Source organism: Sminthopsis crassicaudata, chromosome 3 (assembly GCF_048593235.1).
Source record: "Sminthopsis crassicaudata isolate SCR6 chromosome 3, ASM4859323v1, whole genome shotgun sequence".
Classification (NCBI taxonomy): domain Eukaryota; kingdom Metazoa; phylum Chordata; class Mammalia; order Dasyuromorphia; family Dasyuridae; genus Sminthopsis; species Sminthopsis crassicaudata.
This window is the reverse complement of record NC_133619.1, coordinates 229992663-230017864: the sequence shown is the minus strand read 5'-3', so window position 1 is coordinate 230017864 and position 25202 is coordinate 229992663. Positions and strand designations below refer to the sequence as shown.

At 32.4% G+C, this 25202-nt stretch overlaps 1 protein-coding gene across 1 annotated transcript in view; it reads right to left on the bottom strand.

Moving 5' to 3' along the window:
- PUDP (pseudouridine 5'-phosphatase) overlaps positions 1 to 25202 on the bottom strand; it is a 161930-nt gene that overhangs the window by 77344 nt on the left and 59384 nt on the right. The window lies entirely within an intron of this gene.

Below are 25202 nucleotides of genomic sequence, written 5' to 3'. Positions count from 1 at the left end.
ATATAAAATATACACAACAAAAGGCATATATATATAAACTAATTAGTTTTGACCCACCAATAATTTTAACATAGTTAAATTTACTTTATATCATGCCATAAAAGTCAGCATATATTAAAGAGAAAAAGCTATTAATTGAGGTTTCTATAAACCAGATGGTTCATGAGTTTCACTGTTCTGTTGTACAATACAAAAATGTAGCTAACTAGAAAATGTCAGTCCCTAGAAGGATAATAGTAATAATACCATCCATATTACCTCTCATTCTAGTTTCTTAAATAAAATTTAAATTTACAGGCAAATTAAACCTCATGACATAAGAGTTCTATTATTCCCGTAATACAGATGACAGAAACTTCTCAGAAAAGTTATTCTTTAAAAGTATCCTAGGAAATTAGTGCTAAATGACAACAGAATATGCTTTCTTAGTCTCAGTTATATCCTCTAACCACATAACACTATCCATTTGTAAACTCAGCTGAAAATTTGGTAAGTTCAGAACGTCCTATATTCAAGTACAGTCATTTTTCTATTCTGTTATACTACATTCAAAGGAAACTATCAGGACAATTCTGCTAGGAAATGTTGCCTCTTCAAAATGAAGAGAAAGCATAGGACATCTCTGAAGTGCGATAAGTGACAAAATAAAAAGACTTCTCAAGAAGGCAGAAAATAGCAAATGCTTTCTTTTCAGATCATGATGTAATAAAAACTACAGTCAACAAAAAGCTAGGAGTAAATAAACCAAAAAGTAATTGGAAACTAAATAATCTCATCCTAAAGAATGATTGGGTGAAACAGCAAATCACACAATAATTTCACCCAAGAAAATGACAACAATGGGACATCACAGCAAAATTTGTGGGATGCAGCCGTAATAAGGGGAAATTTTCTATCTTTAGAGGCGTACTTGATTAAAATAGAAAAAGAGAAGATCAATGAATTGGGCTTGCAAATTAAAAAGCTAAAAAAAAACAAATTAAAACCCACCCAATCAAATACTAAACTTGAAATTCTAAAATTAAAAGGAGAAATTAATACAATTAAAAGTAACAAAACTATTGAATTAATAAATAAAACTAAGAATTGGTTTTATGAAAAAACCAATAAAACATAAACTTTTGGTAAATCTAATTAGAAAAAGGAAAGAGGAAAATCAAATTGTTAGTCTTAAAAACGAAAAGGGAGAACTTTCCACCATATAAAGAGGAAATTAGAGCAATAATAAGGACTTACTTTGCCCAACTTTATGCCAATAAATTATTTTTTCTTTTTTTTTAATTATAATTTTTATTTACCAGATATATGCATGGGTAATTTTACAGCATTGACAATTGCCAAACCTTTTGTTTCAATTTTTCCCCTCCTTCCCCCCACCCCTTCCCCAAGATGGCTGACCAATACATGTTAAATATGTTAGAGTATAAATGAAATACAATATACTTATACATGTCCAAACAGTTATTTTGCTCTACAAAATGAATCGAATTTTGAAATAGTGTACAATTAGCCTGTGAAGGAAATAAAAAATGCAGGGGGAGAAAAATAGAGGGATTGGGAATTCTATGTAGTGGTTCATAATCATCTGCCAGAGTTCTTTCTCTGGGTATAGCTGGTTCAATTCATTACTGCTCTATTGAAAATGATTTAGTTTATCTCATTGTTGAAGATGGTCATGTTCATCAGAATTGATCATCATATAGTATTGTTGTTGAAGTATATATGATCTCTTGGTCCTGCTCATTTCACTCAGCATCAGTTCATGTAAGTGTCTCCAGGCCTTTCTGAAATCCTCCTGTTGGCCATTTCTTATGGAACAATAATATTCCATAATATTCATATACCACAATTTATTCAGCCATTCTCCAATTGATGGGCATCCACTCAGTTTCCAATTTCTGGCCACTACAAAGAGGACTGCCACAAACATTCTTTATGCCAATAAATTTGATAACCTAAGTGAAATGGATGACTACCTTCAAAAATATAAGCTTCCCAGATTAACAGAGGAAGAAGTAAATTGCTTAAGTAGTCCCATTTCAGAAAAAGAAATAGAACAAGCTATTAATCCTAATCCTAAACTAAGAAAAAAATCCCCAGAACCAGATGGATTTACATGTGCATTCTACCAAACATTCAAAGAACAATTAACTACAATGTTATATAAAATATTTGAAAAAAATAGGGAATGAAGGATTCCTACCAAATTCCTTTTATGACACAGACATGGTACTGATAGCTAAACCAGGTAGGTTGAAACAGAGAAAGAAAATTGTAGACCAATCTCCCTATTGTTGATGCTAAAATCTTAAAGAAGATATTAGCAAAAAGACTACAGAAAATCATCCCCAGGATGATATGCCATGATCAAGTAAGATTTATACCATCAATGCAGGGCTGGTTCAATATTAGGAAAACTATTAGTATAATTGACTACATCAATAGCCAAATTAACAAAAACCATATGATCATCTCAATAGATGCAGAAAAGCATTTGATAAAATCCAACATCCATTCCTATTAAAAACACTTGAGAATATATGAATAAATGGACTTTTTCTTAAAATATTTAGTAGCATCTATTTTAAAACAATCAGTAAACATCATATGTAATGGGGATAAACTGGAACCATTCCCAATAAGATCAGGAGTGAAATAAGGTTGCTCACTATCACCATTAACATTCAATATTGTATTAGAAATGCTAATTTCGGCAATAAGAGTTGAGGAAGAGATTAAAGGAATTAGAGTAGGTAATGAGGAAATCAAATCATTGTTCTTTGCAGATGACATCATGGTATACTTAGAGAACCCCAGAGATTCTACTAAAAAGCTTTTAGAAATAATCCACAACTTTAGCAAAGTTGCAGGATATAAAATAAAACCCACATAAATCATCAGCATTCTTATATATCACTAACAAAATCCAACGGTTCGAGTTACATCGAGAAATTTAAAGAACTACTGATAGTATAAAATATTTGGAAATCTATCTGCCAAGGGAAAATCAGGAACTATATGAGCAAAACTATAAAACATTTTCCACACAAATAAAGTCAGATCTAACCCACCGGAAAAATATTAAGTGCTCTTAGATAGGGCAAATATAATAAAGATGACAATACTATCAAAACTAATCTATTTATTTAGTGCTAAATGAATCAGGCTCCCAAAAATCTATTTTAATGAACCAGAAAAAATAACAACAAAATTCATCGGAAGAACAAACGGTCAAGACTTTCAAGGGAACTAATAAAAACAAATAAATAAATAAATAAATAAAATAAAAATAAAAATAAAAAAAAACAAATGAGGGTAGCCTAGCTGTACCAGATCTAAAAATTGTATCATAAAGCAGCACTCACCAAAACCATTTGGTATTGCCTAAGAAATAGACTAGTTGATCAGTGGAATAGGTTAGGTTCAAAGGACAAAAAATAGTAACTCAAATCCAAAGACCCCAGGTTTTGGGATAAGAATTCACTGTTTGACAAAAACTGCTGGGAAAATTGGAAACTAGTATGGGAGAAACTATGCAATGACCCATACTTAACACAGTACACCAAGATAAGGTCAAAATGAGTTCATGATCTAGGCATAAAGAATGAGATTATAAATAAATTAGAAGAACATAGGATAGTTTACCTCTCAGACTTGTGAAGGAGGAAGAAATTTGTGATCAAAGAAGAACTAGAGGTCATGATTGATCACAAAATAGAACATTTAGATTATATCAAATTGAAACATTTTTGTACAAACAAAACTAATGTAGACAAGATTAGAAGGGAAGCACTAAACTAGGAAAACATTTTTACAGTCAAATGTTCTGATAAAGGCCTCATTTCCAAAATATATAGAGAACTGACTCTACTTTATAAGAACTCAAGCCATTCTCCAATTGATAAAGGGTCAAAGGATATGAACAGATAATTCTCAGATGAAGAAATTGAAACTATTTCTAGCCATATGTTCCAAGTCATTATTAATCAGAGAAATGCAAATGAAGACAACTCCAAGATACCACTACACATCTGTCAGATTGGCTAGAATGACAGGGAAAGATAATGTGGAATGTTGGAGGGGATGTGGGAAAACTGGGACACTGATACACTGTTGGTAGAATTGTGAATACATCCAGCCATTCAGGAAAGTAATTTGGAACTATGCTCAAAGAGTTATCAAACTGTGCATACTGTTTGATCCAGCAGTATTACTTCTGGGCTTATATCCAGCGAGCTCTTAAAGAAGGTAACGGCTTCTGAATGTGCAAGAATGTTTGTGGCACTCCTCTTTGTATTGGCCAGAAACTGGAATGGATGTCCATCAATTGGAGAATGGCTGAATAAATTGTGGTATATGAATATTATGGAATATTATTGTTCTATAAGAAATGACCAAAAGGATGATTTCAGAAAGTCCTGGAGAGACTTACATGAACTGATGCTGAGTGAAATGAGCAGGACCAGGAGATTATTATATACCTCAAAACAATTATATGATGATCAATTCTGATGGATGTGGCCCTCTTCAACAATGAGATGAACTAAATCAGTTCCAATAGAGCAGTAATGAATTGAACCAGCTACACTCAGAGAAAGAACTCTGGGAAATGAGTGTGAACCACTACATAGAATTCCCAATTTTTCTATTTTTGTCCACCCATTTTTTATTTCCTTCACAGGTTAATTGTATGCTATTTCAGTCTGATTCTTCTTGTGCAGCAAAATAACTATATGGACATGTCTACATATATTGTATTTAACATATACTCTGTAACATATTTAACATGTATTAGTCTACCTGCCATCTGGGGGAGGGAGTGGAGGGAAGCAGGGGAAAAAGTGAAATGAAAGGTTTTGCAATTGTCAGTGCTGAAAAATTATCTATGCCTTTATCTTGTAAATAAAAAGGTATAATTATAAAAAATAAAGAAATGAATACAAGGGATAATATTATAAAATATATATATATATATATATATAATAAAAAAAAAATAAAGAAATGTAAAAAAAATTACTCTAAACTATAAGGCACTTAATAAAAATGTCTTAAGTAGCAGACTTTCAAACAGAGCTGGCTTCTGGATCAAGTTCTTAGGTTTATATCTTCTCCCAAAATGTGGAGACTGAGACTCTCCTTTCTTGTAGGTGGATGAAATTAGAAAATAATACCTATATACTTGTTACTTAACTATGTTACTTAACATTAACTATTTAGAAAAGAAAGTACCTAGGATAAAAGGAGAAGAGTGAAGCAAGAAAGTGAATAAAAAATTTAATGAGCCACAGTATAAGGGGAAAATTACATGAGGAAATAGTATCTGGTAACTAAGGAAAAAAAAAATAGGCTTCAAAGATGTTCCTGGGGTTTATCCAGTCCTGTATAACTTAGCAAACTCAACTATATACCAGCTGTACTATTAGAGAAACTGTCTAATGAAATTTTAGATATGAAGAGTTACCAAAGACTAAATTAAATTGGCCAGAGCAACTTTCCTTGTATTAAAAACAAACAACAACAAAAAAAAACCTTTTTACAGATCACATTTGAACTCAGGTCCTACTGATTCAGGGCTGGTACTCTATCCACTGCGCCACTTAGCTGCTTTAATTTTTGCTAAGTTTTCCATTATATTAAACCAAAGTTTGCCTTTCTTCAACTTTTATCCACTGTCTTAAGATTTGCCTCTTAGAGACAATAGAAGCAAACTGAAACTTTTACTCATAACAGCCCTTCAAATTGTTTAACAGCTATCATATTTTTAAATAAAATTATATTTCTACTTTTTTCCTTTCATACTCTTTCCTTCCAAATGAAAAAGAAAGAAATAAAAAAATTCCTGTTACAAGTATTTTTTCATAGTGTCCATGTTTAATTCTGACTCATGATGATACTTCCTCCAGCAAAGCAAATCTGGTTTCAAAACTTGTATCTTGCACTAATTATGCATGATTATGGATGAATCAATTAATCTTTCTGAAATGCATTTTTCTCAACTATAAAATAGGTATAACAGCATCTACCTCACAGGTTTGTTGCAAAGCTCAAGTGAGATTATATTTTGGGGAAAAGATGTTGAGTTAAGCTTTGAAAGATAAGCTGATATCGGGATCCCTAATAACATATGGATTCATTAATAAATTTGGGTAGCATGAACCTCAATGAGGAAAGGTTATTAGTGATGGTAATGGAGGGAGTGTGGATATTTTAATTGTAAAAAGGAGTATTCAGACTTTCATACCATGATGAGTTGGGGTAGGGAAAAAAATATATCTATAGTGTGGTTTAAGAGAGGATGGCCAAGGAAGTAATGTTTTAAGGAAGGAACCAAAATTTTAGCATATGTCACATGTAAGAAATGAGAAATGAATAGCATTACAATTTTTAAAAAAGTTATTACATACCAGAAATTATAGCAAGTGAGCCAATATGAGTCCCCTGAGCCTTTTCTTCTCCAAGTTAAACAACAGCAGTTCCTGGGATTTATTGTTACAGATCAAGCACTCAAGGTCTTTCACTAATGCCCTATTTTGGACACTTTCCAGTTTATCAATGTCTATTTTTAACCACAATGCTCAGAAATGAACACAAAACTTCAAATGAGTTCTGATGAGTGCAGGAAAAAAAAAAAACTATCACTGACTTCTAGAAGCTATGACTCTCAATGTAACTCAAGATTAAATCAGTTTTTCTGGCTGTCACATCATAATACTGATTCAATAATGGACTTTTAAATCTACTATAATCTCTAGATGTTTTTCAGAGAAGTTGATATCTATTCATGCCTCCTCTATTCGACACTTGTGAAGTGTATATGTTACTGCTATACTATTTAACTCAGTCTTAGAATATTTGGCAAAATACTCTAGCTTTTTGAAATCCTTTGGGATGCTGCCACCAACTCGGTTAACTATCGCTCCCGGCTTTATACGACTTGTAAATGAAATTAACATGCCATCTATGCCTGTACACAAATCAATGTTAAAAAACATATATATATATATATTGAGGACTGCAAGGCTAAGCCTAGATCACTTAGTTCTATTCTCCTGCAACATTAATTGAATCATTAACAATTAATCTTTGAAGCCAAACAATCTATCTGGTTGTATTGTCACCAAATCCATTTCCGCATCTTCCCTGTGAAATGGTAAAAATCAAAAGACCTGTTAAAATCTAGGTAAATTACATCCATAATATTTCCCAAATCTACCAGTTTAATAATCCTGTCAAAAAAGAAAATGGAGACTCATAATTGCTTCTTTATCTAGATATTTACCAACCATCTCTTTAATGACTTTTTTAGAGTTTTCCTAGGAATTGAAATCACATTAACTGAATAATAGCTTTAAGATTCTGTTCTCTTCCCTCTTTTGAAAAATATGAAACATACAATCTATTACAAAGAAGTGAAGGATTTAGGGTACAAAATGATATATATAATTTTGTATGTCATTGAGTATAATTTTATATGTCATTTGTAAGACGTTGAGGAATTTGTTTTGTTTGACAATGCATATTGTTACACAAGAAATTTATTGTTTTTCCTTTCTTGGTGCTGAGAGGTAGGAAGGAGAGAAAATGTATTTTAAAAAACTAAAGAACAACAGAGAACAGGGAAGTGTTACAGATGTGAAATGTTACATGAGGTCACTGTATTAGTTTTAGTTTTATTTTATTACAAGGATCTCAGAATATGAGGAATAAAAATGTTGCATATCCTATCAGATGAGGTCACTGTATTAGTTTTATTTTATTACAAGGATCTCAGAATATGAGGGAAATCTTTAAGTATTTGTAATTTTTAAAACACATTAATAAAACTTTTTAAAAGAGATATTGTGAACAAGACTATCTATACCTTGATCAATTCTGATAGATGTGGCTCTCTCAACAATGAGATGATTCAAACCAGTTCCACTTGTTCAGTGATGAAAAGAGCCATTTACACTCAGAGCAAGAACCATCGGTACAGAATATGGACTCTCTTTGTTGTTGTTTGCTTGCATTTTATTTTCTTTCTCACTTTTTTTTCTTCCTTCTTGATCTGATTTTTTTGTGCAACAAGATAACTGTATAAATATGTATACGTATATTGGATTTAACATATATTTTAACATTTAACATTTAACATGTATTGCACTACCTGCCATCTAGGGGAGAATGGGTGGAAGGAAGAAGGGGAAAATTTGAAACAAAGTTTTGCAAGAGTCAATGTGTGTGTGTGTGTGTGTGTGTGCATATATATATATATATATATATATATATATATATATATATATATTGTAAATAAAAAGCTTTAGTAAAAAATTATAATAAACTTTAAAAAAGACAGATTGCTTGCTAGCACAGAGAAGAGGGAGAGGAAAGAAAGGGAAAGAAAAAAAATTGGAATTCAAAATCTTACCCAAAAAATTAATTCCGAGAATCATCTTTACATGTAATTGGAAAAATAATGTATTATTAAAATAAAATGTTAAAAAAATTTTAAAAAGAGATTCTGTGAGTTGAATAAAATAATCTATCAAAGTTAAAAAAATTGCGTGTGTGTGTGTGTGTGTGTGTGTGTGTGTGTGTGTGTGTGTGTGTGTGTAGAGGGAGGATTTATCATTCTCTAATCTTAATCTTATAAAAGCTCTTCTATTATTTTGTTTTGTTTTCTATTATTTTTCAAAGACCACTGAATTTGGCTATAACCCAAGTTTGTAATTTAACTGGGCCAGATGTAATAGAGAAGAGTTTTTGAGATTAAAAAAAACATCATAGTGTTCAGAGTAGATTTTCCACCTCTTACTGGTTGTGTGATCCTAACTAGAAAAGACACTTAAATTCTGAAAGTCCCAAACAACTCTCTAAAACAATGAACTGCAGAGTTGTCCATCTGTACTGGTAGAATTTCCTTACTAGAAGAAGTTCCTTTTATCAATAAAATATACCAATAAAAAAAGTCACATGTATTGGGAGTTATTAAGAATACTCCAGAAACTAAGGAGTCTTTTCCACTTTTGCTCCTTATTGTATTTTTTTAAGTCTTTTTAACTATAATTACACTTACTTTTATCTGACTCTAGAATCGCTGTTTAACTCAAATCATAAATCACTGATGGCAAATACATAATGTATTATATACAGATATTAAGTATATTAAGCTATTCAGAATCTTTTTGCTGAAGGTATTTATTTCCTAGTTTTCTGTGTATCAGGATCACCAAGGTTACATTTTGCAGATCAGATTGTGAATATATGTTTAATTTTATATTTTGTCAATTCTTTCATCATGATATACCAGCTGTTTGACACATAACCAAAGAAACTCCAATGTCCCAAGATCATTCTGACTTTACTAGTAATTCTATGACATATTACTCTCTTTTAACATGATTCCACACATGAAGAGTCCACAATTGGATGGATTATTTAAAATTATCTTATTGACAAGATGATTTATAAAGATACCCATCATTATTCCCATAATATGCTAATGGACACACAGACAATGATTTACATGAGTGAATATTTTCAGTTGCAACTTAAGTATAAGTAACTGAACAGTGAAGTTATAAATTGGACCATTGGTATAATTCAAAGCACTTAAGAAAGGAAAATTTCCAATTTCCTTTTAATATACATCCTTAACCAGTTTTTTCTACAGGAGGTAATTTCTTTCTCATTTACTTTAATTATAATTTATCTCAGATCAAAAAGATGAAAAAAAGTATAGGGACTGAGCAAAAACAAGAAACACAATAAATTTATTTTTTAGGACTGGAAAACAATTTAATGTGTAGTACTTTTATCTTTTATGATTCATGTACTATAAATGAATAGGAACCCTGAGGATAAACATATCATTTTTATGAACATTTTACCTCTTGGCTTCCAGATGGCTTCCATCTGCTACACTGACTCTAATGTAAGGCCATATTAAAGCTCTTCAAGGCTTCACTGCCCTTTTTTAATCAAAGAAAAGCTAACATCATTAATCAATATTCTTATAAAATAGCCACATTTTAAGAAGATAACTATAATATAACAAGAATAGATAGAAGATAACAAATATAAATTGATTTGCCCTATTAATCTTTTTTTTAAAAAATATAAGAAAGCACATTTATAAAAAACACATTTGGGTGAGAAAACTTTCAAATTCAGTGTTTCATTAATGTTACCAGTAGCAGAATGGTCTAAAGTGTCAAGATATATCACAACTTTGATGTTTAACAGCTGTATCACCTTAGACAAATCACTTTACTTCTGTGAGTTACAATTTATTCATATGTGAAATATAAAGTACCATTTTACAGGGTTGTTGTGAGGATATCATTTGGTAAATCCTAAAGTGATATTGAAATGTAAGGTACAGTTAGAAGGAAGATTTAAACAAATAGTTCTCAATTCTTACCCTATTTACCCTATCCCTCCTGACTCATCTGCTTTACTTCTACCCACTACCTTGTTCTCCTATTTTTACCCATCCCTCTAAGAGTTCCTACTTTATCTTCTCCACCTACCCCTAACTCCCATTGGCCTCTTCTTTCTTTCTGAATGTTGAAGACTTTTTTTATGGCTTTCTAGATATATATTGTTCCCTCTTTAATACATTTTAATGAATAAAGTTCTATAACTATCCCCCCTCTATGTACTAGTTTCTTCTCTATCAAATTTTCCTTTTATGTCTCATTTCCATGAGATAATCATTCCTTTTTTAACCTCTTGCTAATTTTTTTTTTTTTTTTTTTTTTTAAGAATCACACTATCATACTCAGTTCAGGAAACGCTGTTCTTTCGAACTATCCAAATAATGATAATCAAGAGTATTGCTAAAATTTTCACATTTAAGAAGTAAACAAGTTAACCTTATTGATTCTCTTATTTTTGGTCTTTAAGGTTTATCTTATATTCTATTGGATGTCATTTGTGAGTTTTCCTTTAGATTTTGTATTTTTCTCATAAAAAAAGATTCAGTCTTTGAATTTGTTAAATGTCCTTTTTTTTTTTTTCTTTTTAAATTTCAGGATTATACGTAACTTTGCTAGGTATGTTACCTTTGGTTGTAATCCCACCTCTTTTGCTCTTTGGAATATAGTATTCTTAAGACCAAGGGTACTTCAACATAGTTGTTGAAAGATTTTATGTAGTTCTTATTGTTGCTTCCAATATTTTATCCTTTATCCAATATTTAGCTCAGAAACTTGGCTATAACATTCCTTATTAAGACTTTCTCCTGGGATCTCTTTTAAGTAGTGATCTGTGGTTATGATGATGTGTGTTTTCTTGTTCTAGAACTTTGAGGAAATTTTCCTTGATACTTTCTTATAATATTGTATCAAGATTACTTTTTACTTATAACTTTCAGTTCAAATAGTTTTGCATTATTTCTCCTCCTGTTCTTCTGATCAGTTGTTTTTCTGATGAGATGTTTCTACTTTCTCTTCCATTTTTTAATTCTTTTGATTTTGGTTTATGATTTGATTATCAAAATTTTTACATAACAAAAATAGCATTATTAGATTTAAAATGTCTTCACTCTTAGAATTCATAACTATTTTTTGCATTTATCTTTTTTTTATTATTAAATAGAACTTTTGTGATCATTTCATGAAATGTCTTACTTTCTATGCTCTAAGCCTCTTCAATGAGGAATTATTTCCTTTCCCGGAGTTCATTTTCTTTTTCTTCTACTCATATTGTAGCTTAACTACTCTAGCTATATAGAATTTCATACTTTCTGTACTACTAACTTACAATTTCCCTATAGATTTAATACTTCTCAGTACACCACCAGTCTCCTTGATCATGACAAGAATAGATAACTAAGATTTTGGTTTGTGAAATCAATTCTATTGCTTTAGAAATATTTCATAAAGAAAAATATATAAACTAATGTTATTTAATGCAGAAAAAAGTCAAATGTTTAATTTACTGTTATCAATGAGTAATATTATTTCAAGCTCTTAGGTTAGTAGTTACATTAAGTAATGCCTAACCTCAGTTATTAAATTTTTTCAATATTATTTTCCCAAATACATGCAAAGATACTTTTCAACATTCATCTTTGAAAAATCTTGTATTTCAAAATTTCTCCCTTCTTTGCCTTGACACCCTCCCAAAGATAGCAAGTAATCCAATATAAGTTAAACATGTACTATTCTAAACATTTTTCTATATTGGTCATGTTGCATATGAAATATCTGCTCAAAGGGGAAAAAATGATAAAGGAAAAACCCCCCGATCAAACCAATAACAAAAAGGTAAAAATACTATCCTTTGATTCAGGCTCTACACTTCTCTCTCTGGGATCCAGATGGCACTTTTCCATCACAAGTCTATTCGAATTGGCCATTGTTGAAAAGTCAAGTCAAACCATATACTATTATCTTAGCTCTGCTCACTTCACCCAGCATCAGTTCATGTAAGTATTTCCAGGCTTTTTTGAAATCAGCCTGCTCATCATTTCTTACAGAACTATAATATTCCATCACATTTAAATAGCATAACTATTCAGCCATTCCCCAACAGATGGGCATCCATTCAATTTTTAGGTCCTTGGCACTACAAAAAAAGGTTTGCAACAAACATTTGTGCACATGTAGGTTATATTTTCTACAATTATTTTAAATGGAATTTCTCTATTTCTTGCTGCTGAGTTTGTTGGTTACAGATATAAATGCCTATGATTTATATGGATTTATTTTATATTCTGAAACTGCTAAACTTGCTTACTGTTTCCAGTAGTTTTTTAGTTGATTCTCTAGGATTCTCTAAATATACCATCATATGATCTGTAAAGCTATAGTTTTGTTTTCTCATTACTCTAATTCTTTCAATTTCTTTTTCTTCTCTTTTTGCTAAAGTTAATATTTCTAGTACGAAATTAATAATAGTGTTAATAACAGGTTTCAACCTTGTTTCAACCTTGATCTTACTAAAATGCTTCTAGCTTATCCCTATTACATATAATGCTTGCTGATGGTTTTAGACAGATACCATTTATAATTTTAAGGAAAACTCCATTTATTACTATGCTCCTAGTGTTTTTATTAGAAAAGGTTGCCATAATTTTGTCAAATGCTTTTGCTGTATCTACTGAGATAATCATATAATTTTTGTTGATTTTGTTATTGATATGGTCGGTTACACTGATAGTTCTCATAATATTGAACAAGCCTTGCATTCCTGGCATAAATCCCATTTGCTCACAGTGCATTATCCTACTGACAAATTGTTATAATATTTTATTTAAATATTTATGCTAATATTTTATTTAAAACTTTGCATCAATATTCATTAGAAAGATTGGTCTGTAATTTTCTTTCTTGGTTTTGGCTCTTCTTGGTTTATGTATCAGCCCCCTATCTGTGTCATAAAAAGAATCTGGTTAAGACAATTTCTCCCTCTATTTTTCTAAATAGTTTATACAGTATTGGAATTAATTGTTCTTTAAATGTTTGGTAGAATTCACTTGTAAATCCATCTGGCCCTGGAGATTTTTTTCTTAGTGAGTTTATTAATAACTTGTTCAATTCCTTTTTCTAAAATAGAACTATTTAAGTAATTTATTTCCCCATCTGTTAATCTGGGCAATCTATATTTTTGTATGTATTAATCCATTTTACTTAGATTGTCGCATTTAATGACATTCAACTGGGCAAAATAACTCCTAATTACTGCATTAATTGCCTCTTCATTGGTGGTCCTTTGCATTTTTGATACTGGTAATTTGGTTTTCTTCTTTCCTTTTCCTAAACAAATTAATCAAGTTAACTATTTTGTTGTTTTTTTCATAAAACCAACTCCTAGCTTTATTAGTTCATTTTCTTACTTTGACTTTTCTTAATCTCTCCTTTGATTTTCAGAATGTCAAATTTGGTATTTAATTGGGGGGGGATTATTTTTTTTTCTCCTAGCTTTTTTATTTGCACGCCCAGTTCATTAATCTTCTCATTCTCTACTTTATCCACATAAGCCGTCTAGAGACATAAAAGTTTCCCTTAAGAGTTTCTTATTGTCATTCTCTTGGATGAAATGATTTACATTTCTACGTTTCATACATTTCTATGACTTGCTGTTTGACACATTCGTTCTTTTGGATTAAACTATATAATTTCCAATTAATTTTTAATCTATTTTTCCGTTTCTTTTTATTGCATTATAATCTGACAAGAATACATTCATTATTTTTGCCTTTCTGCATTTGATTGTAAGGTTTTTATGCACTAATACCTGGTCAATTTTTGTGTAAGTGTCATATAACACAGAAAAAAGGTGTATATATGTATGTATGTGTATATGTATATATCTGTATATGTGTGTGTATATATGTATGTATGCATGTATGTATGTTCCTTTCTACTGCCACTCAATTTTCTCCAAGGGTTGATCATACTTAACTTTTCTAAAATGTTATTCACCTCTTTAAGTTCTTTCTTGTTTATTTTGTGGTTAAATTTATCTAGTTTTGAGAGAGGGAAATCCTCCCAAGCATAATTTTGCTCTATTTATTCTTGCAACTCACTTAACTTCTCTAAGATGCTAAGATCTCTCTTAGATATTATACCACTTGGTACTTATAAGTTCTCAATCGTTCTCAATCAATATTACTTATCTATGGTACCTTTTAGCAAGATCTCTTTTATGTCTTTTTAATTAAATCAATTTTTGCTTTTGCTTGGTCTGAGATCAGGATCCCTATCCCTGCTTTTTTTTTTTTTTTTTTTTTTACTTTGGCTGAAGCATTATAAATTCTGCTCTAGTCTTTTACCTTTACTCTGTATCATTCTGCTTCAAATGTGTTTCTTATAAACAACATATTGTAGGGTTCTTGCTTTTAATTCACTCTCTGCTATCTGCTTCCCTTTTATGGGGGATTTCATCTCATTCACGTTCACAGTTAAGATTTTTAACTCTGTATTTTCACCATCCTACCTTTCCCAGGTTAAACTTTTCTCTCTTATTTCACCTTTTCTCTCCTCACCAATATTTTGCTTTTGACCATGTCCATCGATCTGTCCTTTCTTTTTTCAGCCCCCTCCTAGATAATCCTGACTGTGGTTTCTCAGTATTTGAACTGTTTATCTCTGGCTGGTTTTAGTATTTTCTCCTTGATCTGACAATTTATTAGACTATTGATTGAAGTTTTCATTTTGAGGTCTATTTAAGGAGGTGATTGGTAGGTTGTTTCAATGACTATTTTATCCTTTGATTCTAGGATATCAGGAAAGTTTTCCTTGATGATTTCATGAAAGATATCCAGGCTCTTTTTTCAATAATTCTTAAATTTCCTCTCCTGGATTTATTTTCCAGGTCAGTTGTTTTTCCAATGAGGTATTTTACATTTTCTTCTATTTTTTCATATTTTTAAATTTTGACTGACTGATTCTTGATGTCTCATTGAGTCATTCACTTCCATTTGTCTAATTCCAATTTTTAGTGGATTACTTTCTTTGGTTAGCTTTTTTTACCTCCTTTTGCATTTGGCCAATTATGCATTTAAAGAAGTTGCTTCGTTCAGTGGATTTTTTTTTCCATTTCATCAATTCTATTTTTTAAAGGAGGTGTTTTCTTTTTCCATGTCACCAATTTTATATTAAGAAGTTATTTTAGAAGATGGTGGAGAAGGCATACATGAGATTCTGAACTTCTCTCATGCCCTCATTGCCAATTTTTGGAATCAGCCTCAGGAGTAGTGCTGGACTGGTGAGGTTCACAAGGGTCAGAGGTGCAACAACTCATCAGCTGAAGATGGTCAGGAATATCGCCATAAAAGGTTTGTCCTGAGTGGTGGGGACAGACTGGCACAGTCAAGGATGGAGTCTGGAGCAGGGTGGTCTCTGCAGTTGGAGGGTTTGTGTGAAGCTCTATGCCATACCCTCACTGCTTTGGTCGCAGAGTGGTGGACCAGCAGAGAGATTGGAGCCTGGGGTAGAGGATACTCTGAGGGATGCCAGAGCAGGATCTGGCAGCGCCTATCCAGGACAGGAAGTGACTCAGCACAGACCTCTAACACAGCTCTTGGGGCATTCTGCAGGTAGGGGCTCTTGTTGGGGGGGCAGTCACACACAGCAGGGGCACAGCCAGGGGCAGCCTCTCATCTGCACAGAGTGGGGCTTGGTCTGGCGTAGTGGAATTTCCCCAGCTCTATTGCGCTCCTCAGGCAAAGACACTTCTGGTGTGTGAGGGATAGGGCGACTGCTAATACTCAAAGCAGGCAGTTCAGCAGGGACAGTGATACTTTTGACTTTTGCTGCTTAACCTCTCGCCCCAAGGCAGTTACTAATCCTCACAGCAGGGCTCCTCTGGAGGGCACTTACACAGCCTCCCAGGCTTAATCACTTCCCTGTGGAGCTCTTCCCAGAGCACTCCCCCACTTCCCCCTCTCCTTGCAGCCCATTGGCAGGACAGCTACTGTCCATATATCCATCCTTGCTCTTCAGAGGAAGCTGGTAACCTCCTTGTCCTGAAAACAGACCCTAATGGCTTAAAAAAAAAAAAAAAAAAGATGAGTAAAAAAAAAAAAAAAAAAAAAAACAAGAGAATGATTGATAGCTTCTATACAGAAAGAGAGCAGGTTTCCAACCCCAAGGAGACTCCAGAAAACAGCCTCTAGACAATACTGCAAATAACGTTCTCCTAGAAAAGACTATTAAAAAATCTAAAAAGAGTGTTAGAAGAAAAATGGGGAAAAGAAAGAGAAGCTATGTAAGAGTGTAACAACCTCCTGAAATGTGAATTGGAAAAGGTAAAGAATTCACAGGAAGTGCAGGGGAACAGAATTAGGGAATTGGAAAAGGTAAAGAAATCACAGGAAAGTAGGATTTGTGAATTGGAAAAAAATAAAGAATTCCCAAGAAAGTAGGATTTGTGAATTGGAAAAAGAAAATAATTCACTAAAAAACAAATTTAGTGAATTGGAAAAAAATTCCATAGAGCAAAACAACTCATTTAAAAACATATACAAAAATAAGTGAAAAAAGCTAATGAAGAAAATAACTCATTAAAAATCAGAACTGAACAAATAGAAATGAATGATTCATTGAGACACCAAGAATCAGTCAAGCAAAACCAAAAAAAAAAAAAACTGGAGAAAAATGTCAAATATCTATGTGGGAAGATGACAAACCTGGAAAATAGATCTAGGAGAGATAGTCTGAGGATTGTTGGACTTCTCAAAAATTATGATGAAAAAAAGAGCCTAGATACTATTTTACAGGAAATCATCAAAGAGAAAAACCCAGAGGTAATAAAACCAGAAGGAAAAATAGGCATTAAAAGAATTTATCAAACACCTTCTGAAAAAGACCCTTAAAAAAAAAAAAAAAACAAATAAAAAACTCCATGGAACATTGTGGCCAAATTTCAGGACTATCAGACTAAGGAAAAAATATCACAAGCAGCCAGGAAAAAAAACATTTCAAATACCAAGGGGCCACAATAAGGGTCCCTCAAGATCTGGCTGCCTCCACATTAAAGGATCAAAGGGCCTGGAATCTGATATTCCAAAAGGCAAAAGAACTTGGAATGCAGCCAAGAATAAACTACGCAGCTAAGTGTAGCATTTTCTTCCAAGGAAGAAGATGGACGTTGAATAAAACAGATGAATTCCATTTGTTTCTAAGGAAAAAAAAAAACAAATCTAAACCAAAAATTTGATTTCCAATCATAGGACTCAAGAAAAGCAGAAAAAGGTAAAAGGAACTCTTGAGAACTGTATTTCTATTGTGGATATACATTAAGACTACAGGTATAATTTGATTTTACTGATAAAACAAAACAAAACAAAAAAAACAGAAGTAGAAAAGGAAAGGAATGTCAGAAAAAGAGAAAAGGGGAGATAGATAAAAGGAGGGAAATTACATCCCATAAAGAGGCAAAAAAAACCCTATCATATCTGAGGGAACTTAGAGAAGGGGAGGAACATTGTGTGAATCTTACTCTCACAATCATAATTGGCTCAAAGAGAAAACAGTTGACATATTAGTTTTACAGAGAATTCTCTCTCACATCTCACTGAAAAGGGGGAGAGGAAAAGGGAAAAGGAAAAGAGTAATAAGGGAATAATACAAGAAAGGGAAAGGGATTTAAAGGGAGGAAGGAGGGATACTAAAGAGGGAGGTCTGCATGAGGCAAGTGCAGCCCATAAGTTTAATACTGGGGAAAAGGTTCAGGGGGGGCAAGGGGAAAAAGCATAATCTGGGGATAATATGATGGCAGGAAATATAGAATTAGTAATTTTAACTGAAAATGTGAATGGGAGGAACTCTGAAAATAAGCAGAGATGGATAGCAGACTGGATCAAAAGTCAGACCCCTACATTATGTTGTTTAAAGCAGGGAGATACATATAGAATAAAGATAAAAGGCTGGAGTAGACTCTATTATAATAGCTTCAAGTAAAGTCAAAAAAGTAGGGGTAGCCATCCTTATCTCAGATCAAGCAAAAGCAAAAATTGATCTAATCAAAAGAGATAAGAAAGGAGACTATATCTTACTAAAGGGTATTAGACAATGAAGTAATATCAATACTAAACATATATGCACCAAGTGGTATAGCATCTAACTTTCTAAAGGAGAAGTTAAGAGAGCTGCAAGAAGAAATAGACAACAAAACAATAATAGTGGGAGATCTCAACCTTGTACTCTCAGAATTAGATAAATCAAACAACAAAACAAGTAAGAAAGAAATTAAAGAGGTAAATAGAATATTAGGAAAATTAGGTACGATAGATTTTTGGAGAAAACTGAATGGTGACAGAAAGGAGTATACTTTCTTCTCAGCAGTTCATGGAACCTATATAAAAATTGACCATATATTAGGACATAAATATCTCAAAAGTAAATGCAGTAAGGCAGAAATAGTAAATGCTTTATTTTCAGATCACGCTACAATAAAAGCTATATTCAACAAAAAGTTAGGAGTAAATAGATCACAAAGTCATTGGAAACTAAATAATCTCATCTTAAAGAATGATTGGGTGAAACAGCAAATTATAGACACAATTAATACTTTCATTCAACATAATGACAACGATGAGACATCATACCAAAATCTGTGGGATGCAGCTAAAGCGGTAATAAGAGGAAATGTTATATCTTTAAAGGCTTACTTGAAGAAAATAGACAAAGAGAAGATCAATGAATTGGGCTTGCAACTTAAAAAGCTAGAAAAAGTCCAAATTAAAAACCCCCAATCAAATACTAAACTTGAAATTCTAAAATTAAAAAGAGAAATTAATAATATTGAAAGTTAAAAAAAACTACTGAACTAACAAATAAAACTATGAGTTGGTTTTATGAAAAAAAAACAATAAAATAGATAAACATTTGGTAAATTTGATTAGAAAAAGAAAAGAGGAAAATCAAATTGTTAGTCTTAAAAATGAAAAGGGGGGAACTTTCTACCAATGAAGAGGAAATTAGAGAAATAATGAGTTTTTGCCGAACTTTATGCCAATAAATTTGATAACCTAAGTGAAATGGATGTCTACCTCCAAATATATAAGCTTCCCAGATTAAGAGAGGAGGAAGTAAATTGCTTAAATAGTCCCATTTCAGAAAAAGAAATAGAACAAGCTATTAATCAACTTCTTAAGAAAAAATCTCCAGGACCATATCGATTTACATGTGAATTCTACCAAACATTCAAAGAACAATTAGTCCCAATGCCATATAAACTATTTGAAAAAATAAGGAATGAACGAGTCCTACCAAATTCCTTTTATGACACAGACATGGTACTGATACCCAAACCAGGTAGGTTGAAAACGGAGAAAGAAAACTATAAACCAATCTCCCTAATGAATACTGATGCTAAAATCTTAAATAAGATATTGGCAAAAAGACTACAGAAAATCATCCCCAGGATAATATATCATGATCAAGTAGGATTTATACCAGGAATGCAGGGCTGATTCAATATTAGGAAAACTATCAGTATAATTAGCCATATTAATAACCAAATTAACAAAAAACATATGATCATGTCAATAGAAGCAGAAAAATATTTGAGAAAACCCAACATCCATTCCTATTAAAAACACTTGAGAGTATAGGAATAAATGGAGTTTTCCTTAAAATAATCAGTAGTATTTATTTAAAACCACCAGTTAGCATCATATGTAATGGAGATAAACTGCAACCATTCTCATTAAAATCAGGAGTGAAACAAGGTTGCCCACTATCACCATTACTATTCAATAATATTATATTAGAAATTCTAGCTTTGGCAATAAGAGTGGAGAAAGAGATTAAAGGAATTAGAGTAGGTAATGAGGAAACCAAATTATCATTCTTTGCTGATGATATGAAGTATACTTAGAGAACCCCAAAGATTCTACTAACAAGCTACCAGAAATAATCCACACCTTTAGCAAAGTTCCAGGATACAAAATAGACCCACATAAATCATCAGCATTCTTATATGTCACCAACAAAATCCAACAGTTAGATTTACAAAGAGAAATTTCATTTAAAGTAACTACTGATAATATAAAATATTTAGGAATCTATCTGCCAGGGGAAAATCAGAAACTATATGAGCAAAACTACAAAACACTTTCTACACCAATTAAGTCTGGTCTAACCAATTGGAATAATATTAAATGTTCTTAGATAGGGCGAGCAAATATAATAAAGATGACAATACTACCTAAACTAATCTATTTATTTAGCGCTATACCAATCCGACTCCCAAAAAACTATTTTAATGACCTAGAAAAAATAACAACAAAGTTCATATGGAAAAACAAAAAGTCAAGAATTTCAAGGGAATTAATGAAAAAAAAATTAAATGAAGGTGGCCTAGGTGTACAAAATCTAAAATTATATTATAAAGCAGCGGTTACCAAAACCATTTGGTATTGGGTAAGAAATAGACTAGCTGATCAGTGGAATAGGTTAGGTCCAAAGGACAAAATAATCAATAACCCTAATAACCTAGTGTTTGACAAACCCAAGGATCCCAGCTTTTGGGACAAGAACACAATATTTGACAAAAATTGCTGGGAAAATTAGAAATCAATATGGCAGAAACTAGGCATTAACCTACACTTAAAACCATACACCAAAATCAGGTCAAAATGGGTTAATGACCTAGGCATAAAGAATGAGATTATAAATAAATTAGAGGAAAATAGGATAGTTTATCTCTCAGACCACATTTTTACAGTCAAAGGTTCCGATAAAGGTCTCATTTTGAAAATATATAGAGAATTGACTCTAATTTGTAAGAAATCAAGCCATTCTCCAATTGATAAATGGTCAAAGGATATAAACAATTCTCAGATGAAGAAATTGAAACTATTTCTAGCCATATGATGCTCCAAGTCATTATTAATAGGAGAATTCAAATTAAGACATCTCTGAGATACCACTACACACCCATCAGATTGGCTAGAATGACAGGGAAAGATAATGCGCAATATTGGAGAGGATGTGGAAAAACAGGGACACTGATACATTGTTGGTGGAATTGTGAATACATCCAGCCATTCTGGAGAGCATTTTGGAACTATGCTCAAAAAGTTATCCAACTGTGCATACTCTTTGACCCAGCAGTGGGCTTATATCCCAAAGAGATCTTAAAGAAGGGAAAGGCACCTTTATGTGCAAGAATGTTTGTGGCAGCACTCTTTGTGGTGGCCAGAAACTGGAAACTAAGTGGATGTCCATCAAATGAAGAATGGTTGAATAAATTGTGGTATATGAATGGACTACTTGTCATCTAGGGGAGGGCGTGGGGGAAAGGGGAAAAAATTGGAACACAGTATTTTGCAAGGGCTAATGTTAAAGAATTGTCCATGCATATGTTTTGAAAAATAAAAAGCTTTAATAAAAAAATTGTGGTATATTAATATTATGGAATATTATTGTTCTGTAAGAAATGACCAAAAGGATGATTTCAGAGAGGTCTGGAGAGACTTACATGATCTGATGCTGAGTGAAATGAGTAGGACCAGAAGATCATTATATATTTCAACAATACTATATGATGATCAATTCTGATGGATGAGGCCATCTTCAACAATGAGATGAACCAAATCAGTTCCAATTGAGCAGTAATGAACTGAACCAGCTACACCCAGCAAAAGAACTCTGGGAGATGACTATGAACCACTACATGGAATTCCTAGTCCCTCTGTTTTTGTCTGCCTGCATTTTTGATTTCCTTCACAGGCTAACTGTACACTATTTCAAAGTCCAATTCTTTTTGTACAGCAAAACAATTGTTTGGACATGTATACATGTATTGTATTTAATTATACTTTACCATATTTAACATGTATTGGTCAACCTGCCATCTGGAGGAGAAGATGGGGGGAAGGAGGAGAAAAATTAGAACAAAAGGTTTGGCAATTGTCAATGTTGTAAAATTACCCATGCATATATCTGGTAAATAAAAACTATTAAAAAAAAAAGAAGAAGTATATTTCTTCAGTTAATTTCTGTTTCCTTTTGCAATCTATTGGCTTTTTTCTCAAAACTTTTATAATTCTCCTGAATAGCTAGTATTACTTTTCCATTTGTCTTTATCTCTTTTAGGTCCTTTTTGAGCTCTTCCAAGAGAGCTATCTAAGATTTATACTACTTCATATCTCCCTTTGAAACTTCATCTGTAAGTATTATGCTATTACTGTCTCTTCTGGGTTTGTGTTCTGATCTTCCTGTCTCTATAGTAAGCTCTTGATAGTCAAGGCTCTTTCTTTTTAAAATTTTGCTTATTTTTAAAAGTTGAGCTCTACTCCTAGAAGCCAGAGGAGATAGTCCCATGTTTTTTTGTTTCTTTTGATAATAGGTTTTTATTTTCAAAATACATACTATCTTTGTATGTATTTTCAACATTGACCATTACAAAATTTTGGGTTCTAAATTCCCCCCCCCCTTCTTTTCACTCCCACCCAAGAGCAAATAATCCAACATAGATAGGTTAAACATGTGCAATTCTTTTAAACATATTTCCACATTTATCATGCTACACAAGAAAAATTAGGTCAAAAAAGGAAAAAAAAAAAAGCAAGCAAAAAACAAACAAAAAAGTGTAATTGTGCTGTAATTAACATTTAGTCCCCATAGTCTTCCTTCTGAATGCAGATGGCTCTCTTCATTATAAGTTTATTCGAATTGGCCTGAATCACCTCTTTGTTGAAAAGAGCAACCAGGTCAATCATACTTGATCATCACATAATCCAAACTTCTTTTTCGAGGAGATAGGAGTCTCTCACTGACTCCCCTGGGGCCATAGTGCTGTAGGCACTAGTTGACCCTGACCTCTTATGCTGGAGTCTGAAGGTTCCCAATTTGACTTCTATGGTTGTGTTGGAAGTCTCATAGATAGCCTACTATTCCACTAACCTTCTGAACCAGGACAGAGTAGCCAATGTTTCTCTAAGATCCTCCTTCTACATTCCCTAAGCCTGTGCAGGGCTTCATTACCCCCTGCCCAAATGAGAGAACTCTTCTTAAGTTCTTCTAAGATATCATAAGGCAGAAAATTGTTACACTCAAAATGTCTGTAGATTCTGTCATTCCAAAATCCATTCAGAGGCTTGATCTAGCATTGATTTTGATGGAAGAAGGGAGAGGTCAAGCTCAAGCAATGTCCTGTCTACTCTCCACCATCTTGATTCTGCCTCCCCTTCAGCTGGTTATTATGAGTAAACCTTAAAACTGTATAAAAATGACAGTTACTATTATAATTAATAAGTAATAAAAATCCCTTATAGAATGACATAATATGGGACAGTTAGGTGGCGCAGTGGATAGAGAACCAGCCTTGAATTCAGGAGGACCCAAGTTCAAATCTGGTCTCAGACACTTAACACTTCCTAGCTGTGTGACCCTGGGTAAGTCACTTAACCCCAGCCTCAGGAAAAAAAATAAAAATAAAAAGAATGACATAATATGCATGTGTGCAGGTGTGTGTGTGTGTGTGTGTGTGTGTGTGTGTGTGTGTGTGTGTGTGTGTTTTTGCTGAGGCAATTGGAGTTAAGTGACTTGCCAAAGGCTGCACAGCTAGGAAGTGTTAAGTGTCTGAGGCCAGATTTGAACTCCTACATTTTGAGAATTCATAGGAAAAAAAAACTTTTAAAGTTCATTCCATTTCTAAATTTTATAATATCACAATATAGGGAAGTTACTTTATAGGTCATAATTGGGTTAGAAAAGATGTACTTTGTCCCTTATAGATAATATCAGGACTATAAAAATATAAGTAGTTAATTTAATGACTGATAGTTATTTATCTTGGTTTTAAACATTAATGAAGAATGAAAAGATTGTTTATCTATTATTAGAGATTAGGGGAGGCCTGGTTTTTAAAGAAAATTTGTGCTTTTTTTTTGGTTTGAGTCTGCCATTTTTCATTTGGTCTATATCTATTTGCCAAGCTTAGAAAGGCAATAACAGTCTCTGCCCTCAAGAAGCTTACTTTTTAATAGTGAAGACAATGTAAATAAATACTTTGGGATATGTGAGATATATAGATATAGGTATCTTGAATCTTTTAGGCAGTTCAGGAAACCAGGAGACTAAAATGAGCATTGCAAACATTAAGGACAGCCTACTGCAGAGAGGGCAAGAAAGAGAAGGACTGAAGAATGCCATAGATTTAGCAGTTAAGTGTATAATTTGAATGTTGAGGTCAGAAGTCAGATTGCAAAAGTTTAGAAGAGAGACAGAAGAGGAATTGAAGGATGTTGACTCTAAACATCAAGTTAATTTCTCACATCAATTGTACTGTTTACAGAATAAATTTCTGATTCATGGAAATATATGGTTTGGTGGCAGATACACAGTACTTAAACATCTCACAAATATTTGATTAATATTAATGTGGTTTTAAATCTAAATTTCTCGTAAGGATTTTTTTTCTTATACCAATAACTTTTGCCCCATTATTTTGGAAGAATCTGAAAATAGTTCTCAATTTTAAAACACTTGAAGTCCCATATAACATATAACATTTCTGACCTTCTCCCTTCTAGCAACAAAGAATAGCAATCTCGTTTTCATCTGTCTTTAGTTAGCAAGCCCCATGGAAACTAAGTAATCTTTCTTTTTCAATAGAAAACTAAATTCTAGTAAGAAAAAGCAAAGGAGCATACAAACAAGAAAATAAATAGCTGTCCCATAAGAAAGATTTTCCAGTCTTTATTCAAATAGGAAACTCCTTCAGCAACTCTGAAATATACTCTTAATAAAGAAATTATT